Source organism: Hippopotamus amphibius, chromosome 13, assembly GCF_030028045.1.
Source record: "Hippopotamus amphibius kiboko isolate mHipAmp2 chromosome 13, mHipAmp2.hap2, whole genome shotgun sequence".
Classification (NCBI taxonomy): domain Eukaryota; kingdom Metazoa; phylum Chordata; class Mammalia; order Artiodactyla; family Hippopotamidae; genus Hippopotamus; species Hippopotamus amphibius.
Genome location: NC_080198.1, coordinates 92,291,708 through 92,305,392, shown reverse-complemented (window position 1 = coordinate 92,305,392; position 13,685 = coordinate 92,291,708).

Sequence of the window (13,685 nt, the reverse complement as noted above, 5' to 3'; positions counted from 1 at the left end):
TCCTTTTCCCTATTTTGTTTTTTTCTTTTTCTTTTCAGACTCCTAAAAAAACAGGGTTCATCTCTTCAAAGCCAACTGGGGTCTTTGCCCTCCCTTCTCCTCTCTCCTGCACAGGGTTAGAAGCCTTGTTAATAGGAAGTGTTATCAAATACAGTCTTCTGTTGATTGTCTCCTTGCAAAAGGGTCAGAGCTGGGTCTCCCTTGTAATTGAATATTCCCAAGGGCATTGCAGCCATTCCAGGGTTTCCATATGTAGTATGTTCGGGTCAGATCAGCTTCCCCTTTGGTGGTTTCAAGGCCTTTGTATTTGGATCCAAACGCCTTTCAGCTTTTTTCCCCCCTGATATTTTAAATGCACTACTTGCAGACCACATTGATGATACTTAAAAGCAGGTTGGGAAAAAATCCAGTATTTAATGACCACATCTTCATTGCTAGGGCCTTATTTAACTTCATTAAATAAGTTCTTCAATGTGTGTACTGTGCACTGAAATGATAGATATATGTTATCAGATTGCTACCAACCAAGAAATTTCATTTTCAATATGGATTGCTTTGGGGGAAAAAATAAATTTTTTTTTTGAAAGTAAATTTTTTATTAGTTATTTTACACATATTAGCATATATAGAAAAAATAAATTTGACTGTGACCTTTTCTGGGCTCCCTTTAGCAATGTGGTTAAGTCCAAGGTGTGTATAGACTATTGAATCCTGGCTCCATCACCCTGGATTTCTTGGGCAAGTTATTTCATTGTTCTAAGTATAAGTTTCCTCATCTGTGACACGATGGGTACCAGCGCGAAGATAAATGTATACCAATTGTTTAGCCTAGTGCCTCGCACGTTCAAGCAGCAGTAGTGATTAATTGGGCTTTCCAGGCCTTCCGGATCTGGTTCCTGCTTACCTCCTCATCAGTTATTCCCTTCTCCTTGGGCTCCAGTTATTCTTTGTTGCAATTTTCCTTTTGCTTGTGCCCTCCCAGTTGACTGGGGGCTATAACCATGTCATAGCTGTTTCTCAGTGCCTTGCAAACACCTAGCATGTAGCAGGTGATGAAAGAAATTTTTACATACTGAGATGTAGGGAAATCACTCTGGCTTCTACATGATTTAACTTGAATTTTATGCTAACTAAAATAGCCTGTTAGTGGCCTATCGAACCTACTTTGTACAACTGCTTTAATTATTAAAGAAAAGGGCACACTGACCAGATGTAAAGAATGTCCATGTCAAAAACAAAGATTAAATGCCCCTCTTCCTGGGACGCCAATGCTGGTCCTCCTTTAATGATGGCTCCCTTCCCAGGTGCCAAGGCCATTACTGTATGTGCTGTACGTGTATGCACTGATTTTTTTTTAAACATTGAAGAAAGGTATCCCTGATGTGTTTACTGTTCTTTGTTCTGATAAGATATAGAAACGTGCTGAAAACCTGTTTCTCCAGAGCAGTTTCTCAGAGTAATTTGGGAAGCAGGCTTCTGGGCTAGTCCTCAGTTTGGCGCAAATAAAACTCTTCTAATTATTGATTGTTTACTGACTATTTTCATCAACACAGGAATTCCATTACCCGGTTTTCACTTTGACCCTTGGTCACAATAAGTCTGGTCTTTGGTGTGGACATCCCTTCCTCTGAGAAAATACTTCTTCTCCCTTCTGTAGTGGTCCTGCAGTGTTCTCAGGAGGCTGACCCTGCCCTAGGAGAGGGCACATGACCCAGACCAGACCCGTCAGTCCCAAGGACTTAGGCTGGAGCTGTTGAGAAGGTCTGAGGTCAGTGTGGGTTTGTGACCACAGAGCCAAGCCAAGAATTCTTATAGCATTGTTCCACCCCCTGAAACCAGCCAAACCCTAGTTAACCTCGTTGAAAACATGAACTCTGGAGCCAGCTGTCTGGCCAGCCATCATCAATGGTTCTGTCATTACTGGCTGTTTCAACCTTGGGCAAGCCTCTCCTTTGCCTACAAGATTGGGTAAAGATTAAAAGTATTAATACATGCAAAGTGTTTAGCACAGTGCCTGGCCCATTGAAAGCTCTCAAGAAGTCTTTTTTCTTTTATTGAGGTATAGTTGATTTACAATGTTGTGAGATATATGTATATTCTTTTTCAAATTCTCATCCGTTATGGTTTCTAAAAGAATATTGAATATAGTTCCCTCAAGAAGTCTTAGTCGTTGTTCTTATCCATTGCTGAGGCTTCACAGATTTCTGAGCCAAAAAAAAAAAGAATGTTTTCCCCCCAAACTAATGCTAATTTGAGTGGGTTTCTGTTACTAGCAGCCCTGAGGCCCAACTAATGCCACCCTATTCTCCCGTGTACCATTGTACCTGCTCCCACTGGTCCCTAGCTGGACTGGGAGTGCCTCCAGGAGTGAGTTCATACATGTAAAGCTCTTAGAAAAGTGCCTGACCTGTGAAAAGTGCTCAGTAGAGGTTAATATCTATCACTTGGGATACTGTAACCAAAAGTGGGTTACAGTATCAAAAGCCCACTGCTCAGAAGCCAATAAAGAGGCGTTTGGTGGAAAGGAAAGTTTGCTTTATGTCAGATGCCAGCAACCAGGGGTGGGGCTGTGGTGGACAGCTGTCCAAAGGCTGATATCACCCCCCTCCATATGCACACAATCAATGGGCAGGAGCTTTTATAGATGGAGGGAGAGGGCTACATGCAGAAACAGCACAGCCAGCTCTGATAGTCATCTTGAAATTCGTCACACAGTGGTCTGATCAGCGTCCTCTTGATTGTTATAAGTACAGTTAATCTTCAGTTCCAGGGTCGGTTTGTTCCCATTTATTTGAGGCCAGTTCTCAGAATTGTGGCAGCTTATGTCACAGCTACAGCCTGGTCACCATGTAGCTAACTTCTTCCACCTGGTGGGGGTTTCAGGATCTGTAAGACAGCTCATAGGATATGGCTCAGAATATTATCTATAGCCCTTGAAGAGGAACTAAAGGTCCTATGCTTAATGACTAAACTATTATTATTTAGACTTGTTGGACTTTTTCCTTTGTTTCTGCATTTTCTCACTTCTCTGATTAAAGTTATTCTTTGGCTTAAGTTTTTCCACAGACAAAAGGCAGGCGGAGGACATGGGGGGCAAGGACCATAGGGTCCTGCTCCATTTCAATACTACCCTTTATTGCAAAAAGAAAGGCAGTTTAAAAAAAATTCTCCCTTTTATTATGTAAATAATGGAATGAAATAGATCTCTCTTTCTACACAAGTCTGACTATTTCCCTGATAAAAGCTATTGAACTAGAATTGCTAAGTTAAAAGACATAAACGTGTTAAAGAGCAGTATTTTCAAACCAGGTCCATCCAGAAAGGGCAGACTGGACTACTTAACATTCCCGCCAGCAGAGGGCAGGAGCAACCACCTTCAACATTTACACCAACAATTAGCTTTATCATTTTGGTAAAATTTTCCCAATTGACAGCTGGCGGGGGGAGGGGGGGGGGAATCTGTCATTTTAATTTGATTTTTTTTATATTAACAGATCTTTTCACAGATTAAGTGGCTATTCGTACATCATTTTCCTTTGGAGATTTTCATTATTTTTACAGATCAAGGATATTGTTGAATATCAAATTTATGGCAAGTATATATTTTTCCAGTTTATTATTTAAACTTTTTAAGGCTGATCATGTTCATACCTACATTTTGTTTTGTCTTTCTTCACTCCCCATAGCCTGTGATGAAGAGTTTGAATTCCTTTGCCCCATGGTGGTCTAAGTGGAAGATCCCGGCAGGAGGAAAGTGCCCAAGCAGTGCTGGTATATATCACTCCACAGTGACTATAACCTGAACCCTCTTCAAATGGACCTAGTTATTCCCTGTCCATTTGTTACTCTTTTAGTTAACCACAACTGAAACCAACTAAGTAACAATAAGGACAACCGTAATAAAAGCCCTTATAATCATAAAATACATGTACATTTTTTTCTAAGAAAGAAACATTGGAATTCCTCTGAAGTATTTCACAAGATTGAAAGAAAAATAGGATTTCAACCAAGTCTGCGTGAGGGTGAAACCCAGGATAGCTTTAGGAACACAAACATGCAGGAATTTCCTGGTGATACAGTGGTTAGCGCTCTGAGCTTCCACTGCAGGGGGCATAGGTTTGATCTCTAGTCAGGGAACTAAGAATCTGCATGCTGCGCAGCTTGGCCGGAAAAAAAAAAAAAAAAGAAAGGAACATAAACATGAATCCATGAATCAGCCTGTAGCAGATGGGCAGTGTGCCTGCCATCATCCCTTTGGCCCTTAGCATTTCCATGCAAGCCAGCCTGCTGCCAGCTCAGCACCTCTATCACTCTGCCTGGGGTTTTCTCTGGTCCATCCTTCATAAGCAGAGACAGAAGGAATTCTCACAGAAGGAAAATCAACATCAGCCCAACAGATATTTCCTGAACTAGCAGAAGAAAGCCCCTGGGGATCCTTTAAGGCCAAGCAGTGTGCTGTTTTCTCGGACAGGATATTGGGGAGAAGGGTGGAGAAGCTTCCTTGTGGTTACCAGAGTGTTAGACAAAAGAGAGATGCTGGTCTTAACCCAAAGATCAGGACAGGGAAAAGGACCATTCCTAAAACTAGAAAGAAAAGGAGGAGGTGGGTGGGAGGGAACTGGCCTAGAACTGAGAGGCCAGGTAGGTGGGAATCCTTGTCTGTGTGTGTTCCCAAGCATTCCTGAAATTTCTGGCTGTGTGGCCAATTTGGGAGGAAGGTTTGGGTCCACTGGGTTCTGTGGGAGGATAGTCTCTTGTATTAAATTGCTCATATGTAAGTCGAGAGATGCTATGAGGCTTACAAACCTAGAGGAGGATGGAGGTGCCCAGAATCCTCCAGGTTGTTAATGCCGTTCTTGTCATTGGCACGATCTCAATTGTTCAGAGCCTAGAACTTGGCCTGTTACTCATGTGATCAAAGAAAACAAATTAATACTTTTTCAAACAACTCCCATATTTTTAATAATATATTTGCCCTCACATTATTATCCATTTCCACTAAGTAAACAAACTTATAAGGCCTATTTTAGCCATTTCTTAAAAGCTTAATTGGAAAAAGGGATAAAGGAAAAATATTTTCTGAGATCCAGTAACCACAAAGAATCATGAATTGGATAAAACCATGGAAAGGGATTTCTGATCACATGACCCATTAAGGAAACCACTTGGAAATCCTTGGCCTGGACATTTTTTTTAAAAAAGCTCTACCTAAAAAATCTTTATAATAATGATCTAAATCATCAGTGCTAAGAAAAGGCAGATGGAAATAAGGATGGAGGTCCTGACCAAAGGGAAAAAAAATCTAAGTTATCAAGGAGACACCTGAGTTCAAATCCCGCTTCTATTACTTACTGTGTGACCTGGGGCAAGTCAGTGAAGCTCTCTGCACCTTGCCATCCATGAAATGGGTACGATGATATCACCCTCCTAGAGCTGTTGAAAGATTTCATGGCCTTAGCACACAAAGGGCTTAGCACAGTGCCTGATGTGTACAAAGTACTCCGTAAAAGGGAACTATTATTATTGTAGTTGTTGTTATTGTTATTGGGGGAGTGGGGAAAGGCAGTCCAGGAGTGGCACGTGGTCAATACCAGAGGAGCAGCAGAGGGTCACAGCAACATAACCCTGAAGGGGTGAGGCTGGAGGCCATGCCAGTAGGAAGGAGTCAGGCTACGGAGTGAGCAGAGGATTGATGATTGATGATAAAAACAATGGCCACCTTTGACCAAGCGCCTTATGCGTAGTAACTGTTAATCCTCCTAGCAACCATGTGAGGTAGTTATTATTATGACTTCCATCTTATACACGAGGAAACTGAGGCTCAAAGCTTTTTTATTATGGGATCCAAGGAAGCTTTATTTCCTTGGTACATAAGCAGACCTCGGAGATACTGCAGGTTTGGTTCCAGACCCCTTCAATAAAGTGAATATCTCAATAAAGCGAGTCACATGAAATTTTTGGGTTCCTGGTGCATCTAGCTTTTTTTTTTTTTTTTTTTTTTTAACGCTGCTTTGGGTCTTTGTTGCTGCACGTAGGCTTACTCTAGTTGTGGAGAGCAGGGGCTACTCTTCGTTGCGGTGTGCGAGCTTCTCAGTGCAGTGGCTTCCCTTGTTTCGGAGCCCGGGCTCTAGGCACACGGGCTTCATTACTTGTGGTTCCACGGCATGTGGGATCTTCCCGGACCAGGAACAGAACCCGTGTCCCCTGTATTGGCAGGTGGATTCTCAACCACTGTGCCACCAGGGAAGTCCCTCCTGGTGCATCTAAAAGTTATGTTTATACAATGCTGTAATCTATTAAGTGTGCAATAGCATTATGTCTAAAAAAGCAATGTACATACCTGAATTTTAAAATGCAAGACAAAAAATTACAATAGTAACATCAAAGATCACTCATTACAATAACAAATATACAATAATAATGGAAAAGTTTGAAATACGGCAAGAATTATCAAAATTTGACACACATACACAAAGAGAGCAAATGCTCTTGGAAGAATGGTACCGATAGACTTGCTTGATGCAGGGTTGCCACCAACCTTCAATCTGTATGAAAAAAATGCAAGTGTCTACAAATTACAATAAAATGAGGTTTGACTGTAAGTGATTGAACTACCTTGTTTGGTAGTTTAATTGTGATTGATGAGTGAATACCTAGTTCCCCAGAGTGTAAAGGTCTCTGCCCAGTCTCACAGCCAGTGAAGTGGAGCTGGGATTTGAACCTATGAAGGTTTAGGCTCTGAGCCTAAGCACTGAGCTGCCGTGCTAATGACTCAGAGCATCTCAGGACAGAAGCTGTGGAAAAGTCAGAGTGCCCAGTGCTCATTCTTGCCGAATGCTGGCTCTCTGGTGCCGGACACCCTCATCCTGTTAGAAACAAAGGGAGCATGGGGTGACCTGGTTGCCCCTTTCCTACCTGACCCACGGCAGGCATTGCTAATAGAAAACAGCATTTCTTCCCCTTCCTAAGAGCGGGAAAAGGTCTCAAAATCCTCAAGAAGGGCTTCCCTGGTGGTGCAGTGGTTAAGAATCTGCCTGCCAGTGCAGGGGACACAGGTTCAATCCCTGGTCTGGGAAGGTCCCACATGCCTAGGAGCTACTAAGCCTGTGTGCCACAACTACTGAGCCTGCACTCTAGAACCCGTAAGCCACAACTACTGAGCCCATGCGCCGCAGCTACTGAAGCCTGCGTGCCTAGAGCCCGTGCTCCGCAACAAGAGAAGCCACTGCAATGAGAAGCCCGCACACAGCAATGAAGAATAGCTTCCGCTCTCCGCAACTACACAAAGCCTGCGTGCAACAATGAAAACCCAATGCAGCCAATAGATTTAAAAAAAAAAAATCCTCAAGAACACCAGAAAACCACCCCCAATTGACTGGAGTTGATAGGTCAGATAAAATCTATTTGCTGTTGTTAGCTTGAGGGCTTGGGACATACCAGACAACAGTAGAGAATGCTGCCTGGGGACTGCTTTCATGTCAGTAAGAATCTCTGTGTCATTCCCTAAGAGACTCACTTGGCTCATCTAGATGAACTGAAAATTACTAAAGTAAATATGCAAACACACATATACTAAACAGAACCCATAGTGCCCCCCCCCACCCCGTCTGCCAACCTTAGGAAAATCAAGGTGTTTCAAGTTTGTATTAGGGGGCAAATCCTGCTCGCAGAGGGTCAGCTGGGCTCTGTGACCTGCCCCTGGGCATCACCTCCACCAGCAGGGCCACAACTCCTGAGGAATCTGCAGGCCCTCAAGTTAAGAACACTGAACACGGGGGAGAAAACACCAGCCTGGCAACGGAGAGGGGGGCGGGGGAGGGATAAATGAGGAGATTGGGATTAACATATGCACATTGCTATATATAAAATAGGTAACCAACAAAGACCTACTGTATAGCACAGGGAACTCTACTCAGTATTTTGTAGTAGCCTATATATAACCTATATATATAGGTTATTAACATATATATACACACACACACATAAAACTGGATCCCTGTGCTGCATATCTGAAACCAGTCATACTTCAAATCAACTGTAATTCAAGTTGAAAAAAAAAAAAAAAGGTTGGCAACTGAGAGCACAGCTGGCTGCGGGGGAAGGGAGGCCACGTTGTGAAACCCAGCACCAGGCTGGACGAAACTGGTAGAGGGATATTAGGGGCCTACAGGTAGTACCTGCCACCACAACGATGCTTTGGAACCAAGGCCTCTCCTTCCAGACCCACTATTCTCAAACATCCTCAAACAGCAGAGCACCAAACACTTTTGGGGGATGTCATGAAATACAGATAAATTAAGGAAAAAATAACCAGGTGCTATAAAAGTTTATGCCAGGTCTCACAGCATCTAAACTAGAATCAAGTGGTGACAAGGCCAAGAGGCTTAGGAAGTTTTATACAGGACACTTTAAAATTGAGAAATTCTACTACCTTAAACTTTTTCTAAAACGGAGAGATTGCCATTTCAATTTTAGCTACAAATACCTCTCTGTTCAGGTTAAAATTGGTTGGAGCAGGGCTATCCTATCACATTACCATCAGTATCTCGATGTAAACCTCACACCAGATCCCAAGAGCAGTGCTGTTCAAACTACCCAACAGGACTCAGTCTTTATCTACCTCTGATCTACAATGGAGAAATCTAATATATGGAGGACCACAGGCCTCCGACAGAAGTCGGCCTGAGGTCACCAGGAAGGCACAGCAAGCAAAGGTCGTATTTCAGCAGCTTACAATACAGCTCTGTGGCCAAACAATGGTCTGACCTTCCCAGCGATGTCTGACCTTTCAACTCTGACAAACATACGTATTTACTTAGCAATTACAATTTAAGCTACTAAAGGGGCAGTTTAATCACATATATCAAAGGGAATAAATTAAAGCTTCCCTGGATCCCACAAGAAAAAAAGCTACACTAGCCTTTGACCTCTGAAACAAAGAAACTTCTCTTTTTCACCAGGGTGTACAGCTGTTTCTCAGAAATCTTCATTGTAACCAAGACAGACAGGAGGAAGGTTCAGCCCCAAATTGTAGACGTTAAAAAATCTAAAATCTAAAAGGACACCCGTCATTTTTTAAGCTGTGGGAAATTGCTATTCTGACTTATTTTTAACATCATTTGAGACTGAAATCAGAAAACTTGGAGATGACATTTTTCAGTTTTATAATCCAGTGGTAACCCCCCAGGGATTATACTTGACAGCATTGAGTTTAACAGCTATTTTGAGGAGCTAGAAACAGAGAGAAATTTGAGAAATATTCAATTTCAGTGCATTTCGGGGCAAAACAAACTCATCCCCTCACACACTGAAGGTGGCAAGGTAAACTCGGAAAAGCACCCTGGAGAACGGTTTGGCTGTATCTATTACAGCTGAAATCTACCTGATGATTTAGCAATTCCACTCAGAGGCACACACTCAGCAGGAACCAGAACGTGTATGTACCAGGAGATGTGTACATGTTGATTTCATTAGACATCCAGCCCACCTCCCCTCCCCCCAGAAAAAGCAGAACATCTCATTGACAGTAGAATGGATAAATGCTGTACCGCAATAAAGACAGCACAAGCTCCTGTTACAAAGCGACACGGATGAATCTCATGGAATCTTAAGTGAAAGAAGACAGACACCAAAGGGTACATGCCCTATGATTCCATTTACATTAAATTCAAAACCAGGCTAAATCAATCCATGCTGACAGAAGTAAGGATGTGGTAACCCTTGGGCTAAATAGTTTTTGACTTAGGTAGTAACTGCATTTAAGTGTGTGCACTCTGTGAAATGTTTTGAGCTGTCCATGTAGGTTTTTAATGTTTCTATATGTGTAGACTTCAATGGAAAAGTTTATATCAAAAATAGATTTGTTTGGCAGTTTTATGGCTGTATCTGTATCTTGAAAAATGGTTATACGTAACTGTAAACTAGAGTATTACTTCAGAATTAAAGTGGATTTTTACATAAAAACATGCTTCCATACTGCCTGGTTTGGCCACTGTGGTTCTTTTTGCCATAGTGCGATCACATGGAAAGCCATGTGCTGGAAAAAGCAAGGTACCCAGGGGATGTGGCCTCTCCCTAGGGCAGTGCCTCCGACAATCCATGGTAGACAGTGCTGTCTGGGCAGACTTCATGCACTTGAAGAGGAAATATTTTCAGATACTTACTACATGCCAGACATCTAGGGTACAGTATTTTAATTTCACTCTGTCTACCCTAGGAAGGCAGTACAATAGACAAAATCCTTGAGGTTCAGGGAGGCTACATAACCTGCCCTTGGCCAATAAGAAAGTCAGATTCAGTGTCAAGTCTCATTCTGGCACATGGAGCCCTATTTACAGTTTATCACCTCCCACTGCCTCCCTTGTGGGGAGCCACGGAGTCAGGGTGAAAGTAGGTGATGTTGCTAAAATTCGGCCTCTGTTCACCGGTGACGAGTGGTAACACAGAGACAGAATTTTGAGTGAAGTAGAAAAGAATAGCTTTATTGCTTTGCCAGGCAAAGGAGGCCACAGCAGGTTAATACCCTCAAAACTGTGTGTCCCCCACTAGAGGGTGTAGTGAACTCCTTACAGCGTTCAAGGAGCAGGGCGTGATCGGCTCATGGACATTCTTCTGATTGGTTGGTGGTGAGGTAATCAGGGGTCAGCATCATTAACCTTCTGGTTCCAACTGGTCTGGGGTCTATGTGCTTGTGGGCAGCATACAGTTAACTTCCACCTGGCAGGGGTTTTAGTCTCTGCAAAACAGCTCAAAGGACATGGCTCAGAATACTAGCTATAGTCCTTGAGGAAGAACTTGACTTTGTTTAAAGGTCCTTGAATTCATTTAATGGCTAAAGTATGATTATTTTGTCTTGCTTGACTGTTTTCCTTTCTTTCTGCATTGTCTCACTTTTCTTTTTTTTTATATAAATTTATTTACTTATTTATTTATTGGCTGTGTTGGGTCTTCATTGCTGCACACGGGCTTTCCCTAGTTGTGAGTGGGGGCTACTCTTCATTGTGGTGCACAGGCTCCTCATTAGAGTGGCTTCTCTAGTTGTGCAGCACGGGCCCTAGGCGTGTGGGCTTCAATAGTTGTGGCACATGGGCTCAAGTAGCTGTGACTCACGGGCTCTAGGGCACAGGCTCAATAGTTGTGGCGCACGGGCTTAGTTGCTCTGTGGCATATGGAATCTTCCCAGGGCAGGGCTCAAAACTGTGTCCCTTGCACTGGCAGGCGGATTCTTTACCACTGTGCCACCTAGGAAGTCCTGGCTCACTTTTCTGATTCAATTTATTCTTTGACTAAAGTTTTTCTAAGACAAAAAACAGTCAGAGGATGTGGGTGGGGGTCTATCCTGGGAAGGCCTCATAGGGTCCTCCTTACAATGAGACACAAGGGGTAAGAGAAAGATGATCCAATACAGCAAGTAATTAATACCTGTCACTTGGGACTTTTCTGGTGGCACAGTGGTTAAGAATCCTCCTGCCAATGCAGGGGACACAGGTTCGATCCCTGGTCTGGGAAGATCCCACATGCCACAGAGCAATAGCCTGTGCGCCACAACTACTGAGCCTGCACTCTAGAGCCCGTGAGCCACAACTATTGGGCCCACATGCCACAACTACTGAGCCTGCACGCCTAGAGCCCGTGCTCCACAAGAGAAGCCACCACACTGAGAAGCCTGTGCACCACAATGAAGAGTAGCCCCTGCTCGCCACAACTAGAGAAGCCCGTGTGCAACAACGAAGACCCAACACAGCCAATAAGTAAACAAGTAAATAAGTAAATTTATATTAAAAAAAACAAAACAAAACCTGTCACTCAATCCAGGGAGCCAGGGATAACCTAACGCCTTCCAACCCTACCCTAGGCCTTCCAACCCTACCCTAGGCGGAATGACTCCCTCCCTCCCTCTGAGGGCGCACCCTACAACCAGTTCACCCCCAGGACTTCATACTGTGCTTGCCTTGAGGTTATCCGTCTCCCTCTCCCTAAAGACAGGGCAGAGCCTGGCCCAGGGTGGCCCCTGTGGAATTATCTCATTAGTCCCTGTGACTTAGAATGATTTCAGCAAAAGGGCTTAGAGCAGAAATGCAGGCCCTAAGGGTACTGGAGGATTCAGGTCCAAACATGTTTGTGAGGAAAAGCAAAAATCAGTGCACATGAGACGACCACCCAACAGAATCTCTTTAAATGTGAAATGCCTCCGGCACGCTTATCATCAGTGGTTCCTCTTCTGAACCTGAAAGGGGCAAGGCTCTCACATGCACCAACTCTTCTGCCAAAATCTGGCTTACTGGAGAGAGAACAAGATTTAACTACACAACCCACCTCCTGTCCATGTGTAATATAGGAATCAAAATAAAGTAACACTTCTGTACCTAGAACATGAGAAATATAATATGCTCTCCTTGGCTCACTACGGAGAAGAGGACTTTGGCCTATTCCAGCCATCTTGAAAGCTTAATTAGAAGAAGGGATAAAAGCGGAATATACGCTGAGTTCCAATAACCACAAAGTACTGATAAATATATATAAAATGCCTTTTCTCTTATCTGAGTGTAATAATTGATCTATAATTTCCTTCCACAGGAAAGGAGTTATAATCTTAAGAGTGCTATGGTGTCATGGTTCTGTATCTAGGTAAAAGTTAACACTATACAAGTATCTACGTTATGCTGGAGTCCAGTTCATCACTGAGATGGTGTGGGGGGCGCAACCCCATACACCCCCCAAACAAACAAAAAACAGCTAGGAGGATCAGTTTTCACTAATGGAGAGGAACAGAACTACTGAGTTCTTAAAACTTTCCTTATTCAACTGCAGAAGTGCTACCTAAAAGAAAACAATCCATACCAAAGACTGCTGCTTCTATTTTTTTTTTTTCTTCCCAACTCCTAGAAATCAACTTTGGAAAAGAGAAGTAATTCAGGCTGCTTTAATACTATCAAAGTAAATTGTTATAATAGGACCCAATCAGCTCAAGTTTTAACTTTGAAAGAAAAATGACGTTTAGAAGGATAATATGAGAACTTTTTAGGGATATTCATAAAAATCTGCACACCTGTAACAAAGCAACTAATCTTGACTTTTATTAGCTTATTCTCTTTTTTTTTTTTGATGTGGACCATTTTTTAAAAGTCATTATTAAATTTGTTACAATATTGCTTCTGTTTTATGTTTTGGTTTTTTGGCCGCGGAACATGTGAGATCTTAGCTCCCTAACCAGGGATCGAACTGGCAACCCCTGCATTGGAAGGTGAAGTCTTCACCAGTGGTCCGCCAGGAAAGTCCCTAGCTTATTCTTATAAAGACCCTGTGAGGTGGGTTTAAACAGAGAACTAGGAACAGGGTCCTTGAAAGCCTCTTTTCTCTTACTTCACACCAAAGTAACAAACCACTTGTACCTGCCTGAAGCAAGATCAACCTGGGGAAACCGACTGGTTTTGCAATTTTTAAACTCTCTCCACCTAAGTGCCCCCTGCCATCAGCTGCTTGAATTTTTAGACTTCTGCATCAGCCCAAGTCTGGCTGTTGCAGCCAATCAGAAGAAAGGGCAGCCCTGGGTTCACTCGGGCCTGGCCTCCCTTTCACTCTTCTGAGCTTCAGTTTCCTCGTCAGACTGCAAGAAGCCTTGGATTTCTGACATTAAGGAGGACCCCAGTCAGCAACGCTTCTTAATCTTTTGGCAGGCTGAAAAT